The sequence below is a fragment of the Leptinotarsa decemlineata genome, unplaced genomic scaffold, assembly GCF_025532065.1.
Source record: "Leptinotarsa decemlineata unplaced genomic scaffold, Ldec_3_MD MMD2_tig00026369_RagTag_RagTag, whole genome shotgun sequence".
Classification (NCBI taxonomy): Eukaryota; Metazoa; Arthropoda; class Insecta; order Coleoptera; family Chrysomelidae; genus Leptinotarsa; species Leptinotarsa decemlineata.
Genome location: NW_027412709.1, coordinates 2,724,489 through 2,738,431, shown reverse-complemented (window position 1 = coordinate 2,738,431; position 13,943 = coordinate 2,724,489).

Here is a 13,943-nt window from a genome sequence, read left to right as displayed (position 1 = left end):
GTTGAGTCTGCAGTCACTTTTATGTGAAGTGATTCTTCCAGATCGATTACGACTGGTCTCACCAATGTAAATTGAATTACAAGAAGAACATGGAATACTATATATAACATTAGATTTTTCTTTGTTGCTGAGAGGGGTTTTGATTCTAAAATATAGGGTTGAAATTGTTTTATAAATCTTGGTAGAAATTTCAATACTTTTAATGTCACGAAATATATTAAGTAATTTAGGGGTTAAATTTGGAATATATCTTATAGAATAATTATATATAATTTGATTATATATATATATATATATATGGAGGAGTATTATCTGTTTCGGAAATATCATACCTAATACTACGTGAAGTTAGGGTAAATAAATTTGGATAACTTGAATTAACATTGAATTTGGGTGAGTTGAATAAATATATATTCAAAAGCTTAGGAGGATATGAATTTTCCATTAGAATACTTTTCAAAAATTTTAAATCTGTTTTAACAAAATCCGGATGGGATAATCCAGTGACTCTTTCTTTAAGAGATAAAATTAAGTTGGTTTTCATCCTTGAAGGATGCTGTGAAAAATAACTATTGAACCTATTGCTACATATAGTTTTTCTGTGCCACGTAGTCTTAAGAATGTTTCCTTCAAACCTGATGACTTTCATGTCAAGAAAAGGTAAAGAATTACTAACTTCTTTTTCACAAGTGAATTGAAGATGTGGATTGAAAGAGTTGAAAAAGTCAAGAGTGTTTTCGATCAGATCTGAAGGGAGTGCTAAGAATATATCATCAACATATCATTTAAGGAGGAGAATATTATATTCTATTTTATTTAAAATTTCAGTCAGAAGGTCATCTAGTACAAAATTGCAAAGAATTGGAGATGAAGTAGAACCCATAGGTGTACCAAAAATTTGTTTATAATATTGATTGTTAAATTCAAATATATTTGTGTCAAAAACAATATATATATATATATATATATATATATATATATATATATATATATATATATATAAATCAGGAATGAAATAATTCGTGGACACAACACTCAAAAAATAGGGGCAAACCGCGGACACGTGGTATATATATATATATATATATATATATATATATATATATATATATATATATATATATATATATATATATTTTTTTTTTCTTTGACATATTTTTATTGTTTCTGGTATGATTTGGTAAAGACGCGGCCCCAGATTAGAGGCTTTTTTCACATCGAGGTGTAATCAAATGCACAATTCTATTTCTAGTTTGACAGGGACTTAAGAGCTCCTTAACGTTAAATTGAAAAAAAAGTTGATGTTGTAGATGTTTGCATATTCAGGTATAATCCTGCACTTGAAAATATTGTGGATTTTGTCATATAGTAAATTAAAGTGATGTTTTTCGATAAACTAGAGGAACGTGTCTTCGAAACCAGTCCTTTGAATGTGTTGTTTGCGAAACCATGGTGACCGTGACTCTGGTGTATTTAAATATTTAGCAAGTACTTCAGAGGCGTGTAAGATTTTGATTTCGGATATTGAACATATTTTTTACGTTATGAGGGACTGTATTGAAATACAGAGTTTATTTCACTTCTGAAAAATAACTTTTTGAAAAGGAGAGATTACCTGATATGGCCTTCCAAATACTGCCTATATCTTTGAATAAACAAAGTTTTTGTCTTGAATCACGTCTATGTGGTATTACTGAGAATTCTTCATTGAGAATTTTTTTTTGGAAATATTTAGATTCGGAAGAATTTGAAATTTCATACAGTTCATTCGTATGTACTTCGATATAAATTTAAAAACTTGTCATCCGTGGATTATCGGTTTCAGAAACTGAAATCATTTCGTTTATGATATTTTGGTATAATGCTTTAATTGCGATGATTACGTCTTTATTTATAAGTTAGGTCCAATAGTCGTTTGGTGTTTTCTTCATGAAAAATACGCCAATTGTGTTGTTTACTGGTTTTAGAAAATACTATGATGCACAAACGAGAAGTAGAATGAATAGTAGGTAAATGCACCTGTAAGACAGTACTTGAATTGGCTTTGTTGATATGTTTAAAGAGTTTAATGGAGGGCTGAGTTTTTTGTTATATTTCGAGTATTCTTAAGACATACACATCATATCCAATATCGAAATAGGTCACGGTCTGTGGTATATTCTCGTTTTAAAATAAACCGTCTAATGTATATCCATCACTCATACGTTTTCAATATTCATCGTTTTCGAGCTATTTTGTGCATATTCGATTATTCAAATCTCTAATGTATATGTTAACTGATAAGTTATCATTATTGCTTGCGAAAATTTTTCTGTGAAATTCATAAGCATATTTGAAGGGATTGGCTATGCGAGACAAAGCATCTTTAAACGTCAAAAATCATATTCTTCGAATTTCAGTTTTCATCTGGAACGAATACTAAATGCTAAAAATTCAGGTTAGAGGTCTGTGGTCTCACTATAATGTGAATTTTCTACCATAGAGATAAGGTCCACAATAGCGAGTTCTCTTTCAATAGTGGAATATTTTGTTCCTGCGGTTCATAGAGTTCTTGATGCATAGATAATTGAGAAGCTTGTCCTGAACATCCTTGTGATAAAATTGCCACATGGCGAATGCGTGTGCATCAGTTATGATGATTATTTCCTTTAAACCGATAAAATGATGAAAAAATTGGAGGCTAGGCGACAAAAACGAAGTTTTATAGTGACTCTTGGGGCTTATTGTTTATGCATCATTCTCATAATTTCAACCACTGTCACTATCATAATCAAATCGAATCAATGAATTCAACATTTAAATTGGAAGAGAAATATTTTTAGGGGAGATTGACTTCTTAGGATTTTTCCACATTTTTTATTCAAAGAAGTAGAAAGCCGAAAAGCTTTTTACAAAACATATTTTTCAAATGCTTGCACTAACCTCTCAATTCCAACCAATCAAACCAAGAAAAGCCGTTAACACGAAAAAAGCAACACCAACAAAATCGGTGGTGGTGGTAATTCAAGTTATGAAAACATCAAATAATTTTTCAATATATTTTCAACATTTATATTAACATATTTTTGTACTGAAGTTCCACACTTTCCACATTTGTAAATGTTGCTTAGTTCAATGCCTTAGCACTGAACCTTTTGTGGTGATAAATTTGAAAGTGATCAACGTAAAAAAATTGTTAATTTCAAGTCTAACAGATGTCTGTCGAACAGATAAAACATACCAGCACTCATGAACATGACCACAGGTAAATATTCAAATTTTCACTGCTGGTAAATTTTGAAAATGTCCAAATCTGTTTCTTCACAGATCCTGTTTATATGTATATCTAATTTGAATCCATAAATGGTTCAAACAGAAAGTCTAAAGGCCTAAGTGACGTCCATATAATATCCAGTTCATCTTCCTAAAACGTCCAGTCAAGGTCCGTTGAAATTTATTTAGTCAAATATTTGTTCCTTCATTGTATAAATCATGTCCAAATTGAGTCCATCAGAGCTCATCAAATATTTAAGTTAGTGGCCTTATAGATATTTATGGTATATTCACTGGACGTCCCTTGTCTATCAATATTTATCTGTAAAAAGAGCGAAATCCTGGTCGGCCTGCCATGATATAATGGAACTTGTTACACCAAACTTTTCGTCTGCTACTGCGATATAGTCCAGGAACATTAGTCAAATGAGGGCAAGTATCCCGGAATGACAGATAGTCAGCTATAAAGTTCTATAAACCTTAATTTTGACACCCCTTTTTTTGGGTGTCCGCGACTACAGATATTCCAACTTCAAAGGTCAAAAAGTCGTTTTTTACATATTTATTGCAAATATTTCGTTTCCAATGTGTTTCATGCTAGTGTATTCATTATAAATATTGTAGAAGATTACATTCACTACAACTTTTGTTTGAAAATGTTTTATACTTCGAACCATTTTCGAGATAGAGGGCATAGAACGCGCATTGTTAAACTACATTGTTTCTTCGCGCAATAAGTAGCTGTAACACAACTTCTGCGCTCTTTAGAAGAGAAAAAAAACTTTTGTAGAAACTTTCGGAAAACTTCCAAATTTGGATCAAATTGCTGCAACTATAATGCTCCAAAATTTGAGGACTCTATCGATCGTCTTCGCTATGAACAGTTCATCAAGTTAACAAAACTGAATAAACCTGTGTAGTTATCGAATCTTCCACCAACGAGTGCAGCAACTCACCAGCATTTCGACCGTGTTTATTATAAAGTTCAGACTTGATTAAGGCATGATTTAGAACCCCAGAATTGGGAAATCCACTAACTCCGCAGGAATTGCTAAACACAATATTCTGCAACTGCAAGAATGTTTGTGGTTCGAGATGTGGATACAGGAAAGTAGAGTTGCAGTGCTCTCTAGCTTGTGGTCAGTGTAATGAACAAGATTGTTTTAATGCTCCACCTCAGAGTGATATCAATGAAGACGGTACTTTTGATCATGAAATCCTGGAGGAACTGGAGATAAATGTCGTTGAGGATGAGAACACAAATATTCATGTTGGTGGCCTTATAGATACCCATGGGATATCCATTGGACGTACGTTGTCCATCAAGGTTTACCTGTAATAAATAGTTCAAAGAACTAAAAACACACTTTAAAAGCAACACAAACTAAAAAATTCAAATTAACTTGAAACTAATTAAAGATTGGTAACACTACAGAAAGTAAAGAATCGGGCAATGAGGATTATTTTGAAATGTGACAGGAGTACCTCTATATCTTTAATGTTACTCATATATATATATATATATATATATATATATATATATATATATATATATGAGATGTGTCTCTACATTCATAAGAATAAAGAAAAATTTAGCGCAAACCAGCAAGACCACTCATACGCAACTAGAACGAGAGGGTTGTTGATAGCGAATCCTCACCGAACCTCCCTCTATCAGAAGAGTCACCTATACCTTGGACCCAAACTGTATAATAAGCTAGATGTTTCTATTAGGGACTCAATGAACATCTGCATTTTCAAAAGACAATTGAAAAAATATCTTATCGAAATAAACTGCTACACCGTTGACGAGTTTTATTAATTACTCTGTTAATTAATTTATATATAATTAATTACCTTCATATGTACAGTTTAGTATCTGTCGTGTTTTGTTGTTTTATATTTATATATATTTGTTTTTAGTTATACATGGACGTCTTCCTTGTTACGGTATGTAAATATTGTAATGCTTTCATACTGTTCAACAAGTCAAATAAATATTATTATTATTATTATTATTTTTTTCAACGTAGTGTGCGCAGGGCGGGCCCTATCCCCCAAAGCCCCGATACATTCTGCTGGCCGCGCCAGCATTATCAACCAATGACCACTCCCCACACCGTGGGGTAAGTGATCATTGGGTCCGAGAATCATGTGCCCTGAGCAAGCGCAGTGAGCCGAAAATGACAGCCTTCTGCATCTGTGCGGCTAAGATTTCTGCCTTAGTGCGGCAAGCCGGTATGATTTTAAGATTCGAGAGTAGAGAGGACATCATTCCACCAAGGACTCCAATAATCAGAACAACCATTTCGACAGAGTGATCTGGATAGAGTCTGCAGAGTTCGAAGAGAAAATATCGATATTTTATCCGTTTTTCCTCCTCTTTTCTGACGATATTCGTCGTTTCCCACAACGGATTCAATATCCCCCGGAGCGTAGGGCAACACCGGTGTCTCGTCAATACTATAAGAATGCCGTAGATGGTAATATAGCACTCTTAGCACTCTCATGGTCACGGACCATGCAGAGAAGGGGATTCGAACTCCTCACGACTGTCCTCACGACATGCTGTATACAGCACCATTCTGTCATGTAGACACTCCAAACTCAAAAGTCCACGGCCTCCCTGTTGTCGGCGGAAGTACAACCGTGGAACGAACGATTTGGGATGCAAATTCCTATAGAGATGCATCATTTTTCGGGTCTTTACGTCGAGTTGCCGTGGAGAGCATTATTATTATTATTATTATTATTAAATACTCTAGAATGGTTATCTATAGAAAGTAGGCTTGCATATTTGGGGATTATATATATTCACAAAATGTTGCATAACCTTCTACCTTCATATGTTGACAAATCTGTAATTTTTAATAATCAAATCCACCAGTATAATACTAGAATAAGAAATATTTTTTATGTAAATAATCAAACAAAAACGTTTAACATTTAAACATTAATTTTTAAAAGATTTATTAAGTATAACAGTCTACCTGAAAATGTAAAGTCTTCTACCAGTATTATTCTGCTTAAAAGGAATTTATTTAAGAGATCAATAGGGTGAAACCAAAATTTATGCATTTTTGTCAGTATTTTTAATTAGTGTAGGTTTTTTTTCAAGGACGAAATAGAAGCACTAAAGAAAAATCTTTAAGGCGCTCTCAGAGCGGTGCCTGTGTGAAAGTAGCTATTCACATTGGATTCGAGTCGCTGGAGATTAAATCCATTTGGAAAAACGTTCTCAGAAAGTTTATTACACCTAAAGGCAGTTCTCCAGATGAGAGAGTCCTTAAACAGTGAAGTTTGAGGTGTACTGAGCTGAACCTCAATACGATGAACAGCCACAATCCGTCGCGAATTTGTGATATGTACCCCTCTTGGTGGAATCAAATGTGCCAAGTCACTTGAACGCTTCCCATGGAGGTATCTATAGAAGCGAGACAAATCTTCCAACCTCTCTTCGATGTTCGGGGCTATCAAGGTTGCACGTGATGTTTGCGTCTCCAATCACGCGGATGACTATTTTATGGATGGAATCCAGCAACTTCACGGATTGTTTGGGGACAGAGCTCCATACGTGAAAACAATACTACAAAAAAGGTCTGATCTGGGCTTTATAAAGCGTCAAAAGTTTCTGAGGTGTGTATAGTCTTCTGGTCTGGAACAGTGTTCCTAGCTTTCCAGAAGCAGCTTCTGCAATTTCAGTGACATGATTGTGCCAAGACATATTGCTGTCCATTTTAACCTATCGAAGCAGAAAGCGGAATTGTCTGACTCGACATTATTATATCAGATTTGGGGACATTTTATCTTCTTGGAGAATACCGATGCCTGGGTTTTGGTGGCATTCAATTGAATCTGGTTACTTTCACCCTAATTCGAAATCACTTCTAGATCCTCATTAAGATATGCAACCTCTTGCTGCCAGTGAAGATGTGCCTCCGTAGCCGATGTCCTGGAATCCTTGGTTTTTTCCAATTAGTCGTTGATATACAATAAAAATAGGGTTGAAGACAACATGGAACCCTGGGAAACACCAGCGTTGAAGGTGAAAGTATTCGAGAGGCATTCATCGACGGCAACCTGCAGAAAACGTACTTTCAGGAAGCTGTAGAGCCATACACAGAAATGATCTGACAAGCCATATCATCTAATTTTGGCCAGTAAACCCTCTTGCCACACACGGTCAAAGGCCTTAGAAATATCAAGTAGAACAGTTCTTGATTCTACATGTTTCTAGATTACGTTATTTCAAATATGGGTGACAAACAATAGAAGGTGGTCGCCTGTTTCCGAAAGCCATATTGATGATCGCTCAAAATGTTGAAGCCTTCCAAATATTTGAGGATATGGTGGTTTACGACTTTCTCCATGATTTTTGATATAACTAATAGCAAAGCGACTGGTCTATATTTATTTGAAAGATTTTTCTTGCCATTTTTGGATATAGGCTGAACACGAGCAATCTTCCAACAAGAAGGAAAGACCCCTTTCTTGTAAGACAGGTTTAAAACTCTGCAAAATACTAGTGCGAGTTCATTTGTGCATTTTTTAAGTACGATGACGGGCACTTCATTAGGGCCAGAGGCCCTGTTGATTGTGAGCTGTTTCAAAATCCGCCTGTCTGGAATGCTCTCGAAAAGTAATTCTCGGCATTGTGGATTCTAGTGTGGGAATAGTGGGTAGTGCCTTTCCCAATAAATCGGCTGTGGAGTTGAACGCAAATTGTTTAGTAAGTAGATTTGTTTTTTCTATGGGTGTTTTTGCAATTGAACTATCCTCTTGTGTTACCTGTTGGAATTGTGGATTTTGTAAAGTTCTGATTGACAACTTTAGCTACCAACCAGAAGGATCTAGAACTATTGGGATTGGCAAGCAGTTTTTCCCTAATTCTCTGATTGTAATGCTCGCAGTTGTTGCGAGCATTAACAAAGGTAGTTCAGTTTTCGGCTCTGGGATTTTTCTGCCACTGCCGGTAGGCGAAATTTTTGGAGGCGACATATTGTTCGCAATTTTCGTTGAACCGAGGTTTGCCGTCAGAAGGTCATTTCATTGAAAAAGGGATATATGCATCCATGGATGATAGAATACCTTCCGTGACTTTAGAAGCACAAGTTGATGGGTCTTTAGAGCTGAAGCAAACATCTATCCAGGGGTAATTTCGAAAATGGTCTTGAAGATCCTCCCATTCAGATGATATGCAATGCCAAACTTTGCGGGGCTTAGATTGTTCCCCAGCATTTATCGGTAATTCACTCAACACTGAAATGAGTTTTTGGTCAGAAGATCCCACTGGAGACCTAACGGTGACTGTGTAAATTTCTGGATTGGTAGGTACAAAGATACAAATATCATTAGAATTTTTTTATTATTGTGTTCATATGTATATTATGGTTAACATTATTATTGTTGTTGTATATTATTGGGATGTACCCTATTTGAATAAAAATTTTCATTTCATACCATTGTGTTCCACATCGATAAATAGGTAAGTACTATGACTTGATGTAACTAATGACTTTTGATAAGTCTTGAATCAGAATAAATCTATTCAAAAAATTGTTGTTGTAAAAAAGCGTGGAATGTTTTAATTTTTTTTTATTATAGCTCAGATCTGGCAAGCAGCTTCTAACCAGGTATTTATAAAAATGGATATTCAGCACCCCACGCTTTTTCACAACATAATTGACCTCAGGCTTATTAAAAGTCATCAGTTACATCAGACCATAGGTCTTATAGATGTTGAACACAATCTCAAATTAGTTTTGAATTATTTTTCAGTTTGAGTTCCAATTTAAGCGTGTTTTTTATAGTTTTTCGAACTATTACATATTTTCCACTTTTTAGTTTGGCTTACTATTTCGTGGTTACCACACGTTTCATCTGCTACTGCGGCTGACATGATCAATTGTATATGCGTTGACTGTGAGATCGAATGTTATATCTAGAAGTATTGGCAACGACTATCAGCTGTGACTTTCAGGAATTTTGTTTCATATTTATTCTTGAATTATCACCGCAACATAATATCATATTTGATTATAGGCCATCCAGTTCGAAAATAATATTAGTTTAGGGTATGACTTCTTACAACAGGCCTCAAATGTACGGAATAATTAGATCATTTACGAGCTTACACAGCTTTCATACATTTCTCTCCCTTGTACTATTGTATAATTCTGCACAAGCGCAAAAGTATTGACGCTTCGTATCCACGCTCTCATTGGATTCATCAAGTATTCAATGTAAATTGGACGATGGCCAATAGGGGAGGATTATACTATTTTAATGGAAGGGGAGGTCTAAGCAGAATTCTACCCTATAAAAAAAGCTTTTACTTTTGCATGAATAATTGAATGTGCTTTCTATGTATCTGAGAATTTTTTAAAACTTTTCTATATTCCAAATCAAATAATTATTTGAATGTGTCAAATAGATATCGATTTAGGAACACAGGCTTTTACAGCCAGAGTCATGATTGAAGAGAATAAAATCCGGGCAGGTTGACCGTGGTCGAATGGAACCAGAAGTACCAAAAGTTTCGTCTCCTACTGCGACAGACGCCATCAGTGGTATGTGCGTTGACTGCGAGAACAAAGGTTATAAATATCTCATAGTCTCAATAGTAAACACTGCTGAATTTTGGAAAATGACTGAAAATGGCTACACGTATATTCCTGAATTGAACAAAAAGAGAGGATACCTATACTAGAAATGTTTTTGTATTTTCGAAAATGAAATAAAAGAAAAATTAACAATTATTTTAGTTAAATAGCATCTCACTTCATTTACTATTTTCAAACAGACAGGCTTTGCTTAGTTTCTTTTGCTGTTGATATCTGTATTGTGAGCTATACCCGAATCGTCGTATACCTAGCATTCAAATGTTTAGACGATTAGAAAGAAATTTGAGAGAGTGTGGTGCATTCGACAAACATAACACTAAAAAATGTATTGTTACTGGAAGTGTGAGGAACCGAATGAATGTTTTGGGTAAGCAAATATCACCTCATAAAGATCAACAAAGCGATTAAACTCTTTTTTTCAATTTAGGATTGGTCACAGTTACAAAAATATTTTTAATCAAAACTATTTTTCACGAGGAACTGCCCACGAACTAGGAATTTCTGTGAAATCTACCAGAAATATTTTCAAAAATGACTAATTCAAATACAAAAGTTCATCACCTCAATGGGATTACGGAAAAAGAATATAATTTGCGAAATGGTTAAGACATTGATATAGGGAAGTTCGAAATATCTGTAAAAAAATAATAAGTACGGACGAATCTAAATTCACCAACAATACAATAACTGGTTCAACTGAAATATCCATTATAGGTGGAATAATTTGAATGAACATTCACATAAAGAAACCAATTTCCAGGAGAGGTTCGGAGTGAATGTTTAGTTGGGAATTTTTGGAACAAACTTCGCCGTGAAATACAATATTTTCAACAAGATGGTGCCGTCCTCATAATACAGAAATATCAAGGGGTTATTTTGATGCAATATTCCCAACAAAATAGATTGGAAACAATGAACCAATTACTTTGCCAGCTCGATCCTATATCGTTTTAGTACATTTTGAATACAATGAAAAATTCCTTTTTTATTTTTGGGAATAACAATAAAAAAAAACGGATTTGTAGTTTTCCCTGTATAACTCGAGAAGGGCGAAAGTCGCTGTGAATTTTCTTCGTCTATTGTTTCCCATGATAGTTATCTTTTTTCCCAATCAATCGTCTTCATATCTGATTGAATAGAACTGGCCGATACTTGATGAAAATCCATATTTAAAAAACTAATCAATAGAGTTTATTCTATGATTTTCACTACAAGGGTTTTACAAAAACCGCGACACGTGTTTCGCTATACAATAGCTTCTTCAAGCATAACTCAGTTATGCTCAGTTATGCTTGAAGAAGATATTGTATAGCGAAACAAGTGTCACGGTTTTTGTAAAACCCTTATAGTGAAAATCATAGAATAAACTCTATTGATTAGTCTTCATATCTGTTACGGTTTAGAATATAAAAATACTGACGACCCTCCTCGGCTCCTTTCGGGTGCAATGCTGATACTAAATATAGATATGAACGCGTGCGATCACTGCTATAGGGTGAAGTACGCGCTATTTATAGACACGCGCCGCCGTCCCCCCGGCCGGTACCGCCGCAACCGCTATGGTCCTACATTTTGAATCTACAATATCTTCAAAAATACTCATTTGAATTACATGCTGTAAGGGGCTATATTGATCTGTATTAAATGCACAATGTATTTAAGGTACTTAATTGGATAAGGATTATTGTTGTATTGCTTAAAATCTCTCCGTAAAAAGTAAAGAGTGAACAATGGTTATTATGAGTTATCTCAAAGTGATAGACATTCATCATCGGGGACTTTTTTGTAGGCCTTTTTAAGCTGTACAATACGTAGTATATTTTTTGTTCTATCTCGTAGTGTTTAGCCAGCGCGTTTGCAATGTAAGCGCAAAAAGGTGTTTATTCACATTTCATTAGAAACTTCTAGTATATTATGCATGTTATATATACAATGGCATATAAACCTTTCTCTTAAATCACTGTATCTATTAAAAACTCGAATCAAAATATGTTTTGAAGATCTAAACATACATAGGGAAAGACAACGAAAAGCGACCCTATTTCATACTATGTAATGAATACCACGGCCTATATAGAGAGTCTGCCAAGAATACCGCTAAAGTTGTCGAAGACTTGCCCAAGGCCTCCATTGTCTGTACTTCGAAGTCTAGTACGGTTTTTCACTAATTGATTTCCTTATGAAAATAGTTTATTTTACGTTATCTGTTTACAAAATTAATTATTCGTTTATTGAATGATCGAATAAGAAACTAGTCAATCATCGTTTATGTTATTTCAATTTTCGGATTTAAAATCATATATGGTCGTCAGGTTGTTTTCCACTAAGTATGGTGGAATTTCATGCGACTAAAAATGTTTATTATATCCTAGTCGATTCATACCAAGGAAAGTATGCTGGACAGTATGCTGCAAACAGCTTTTACAATCTGTTTTTATTTTACTAGAATATGTGTGCGGAGAAAAATGAATAAAACTTGCAGACCTCATTACAAGAAGAATGAATTTCCAACTGTATTTTTTCGTTTAAATTAAAAACATCCTATCTAATATACAAAAATAAAAATTCACATTCACATCACAAAAGAGTCATTTTTGATTGAACGGTTTCATTTACCTTGCCCTGTTTGTTTGTTTGTTTATTTATTTATTTGCATCGGTCACATTTAGTAATTGAAGTTTGACCCCCTTCCTGTTTACAAAATGATCTGAAATTTGATACCCCCATTCAGTTTTGATCACAATTTATTAAATTCTATATCATTGTGAATCCAATATGGCCGCAACTACAAAATAGCGGATTACATATTTTTTCACAACTACCTCAATAAGGGTATCAAATAGCAGGGCTAGTACTGTAATGGTACACTATGAAAAAGTTGCAAATCCAATATAATATATTCAAAGAACTTTGTCAACTCAGAATCGGAATACAAGCATGGATCTCCCATCCAAATCAAGACTTTGTTTGAAGGTGGTTGACAATGTGTCGTGGTGTATCTCATCAGATCGGACTTCCATTGTCTAATATAATATAAATTGATTTGAAATCCCTGAAAGAATCTGAAAAAAATTAAAAATGATTAATCGAAAAAATAACAATTTCATTAAACAAAAAACTGAAATTACGAAAAAATAACATAAAAGCAACAACAACAAAAAATAAATATTAATACAAGCTGAAAATTAAAAAATTCAAAATATTATTAACAAAAAATGAAAATTAAAAAAGATTCCAAACCAAGTTACGTCACGACATTTCGATTGTTAGTATCCACAATCGTCTTCGGGTGATAACTTGATGAAATACATCAAGATTTTGTATCGTGTCAAGGACTGTGTTAGGAAAACACCACTCAAGTTAAGGTAAAATGTTAACATTTGCCGAGAACTGTGTGGCATTAGGGTGGATAAAAATTAGAAACAAAAAACTTGATAATAAAATAAGTGAAAAAATGTTACGGTAAACGGTTTTGAATACTAATACTCAAAAATGATTCCAAAGATCCTAAGAAGCAGTCATCACACCACTCTCCTCAGCAATCTACGGTATTGATCAGATGAAAAAATAATAAATTCGTTGGGCGTAGTATTTACATATTTACTCAAGTTACGCCACGCCCAAGGATTTTATAATTTTTTTTCTGATCAATACCGTTGCTGAGGGGGGTGGTGTGATGACTGGTACCTATTACCTCCCGAATTATTTGCCTAGACCAACATCCTCGATTGTGTATAGGTACGGGAATAAAAATATATATGAAATTTCCACAGGATCTTAGAAATACGAACAACTTATTTAAATTCACGAAGGACTTGAATATACTTGAAAAAGTCTACTATGCGCTAAATGAGTCCTTTGACGATTTGACGATTTGAGAGGTTTGAGGATATTGCTTTTCGTTGCTTTTTATAGCGTTGCGTTTTTAATTGTGTGTATACTTCTACATTTCATACAAAGATTTTTATTTGTTTTTATTGACAAAGTCGCTATGTGAAATATTTGTTCCTTTTTCTTTCCACTGAATCGTTTCTTATTTTCAGTATTACTATGTTTTTGTCGATGAGA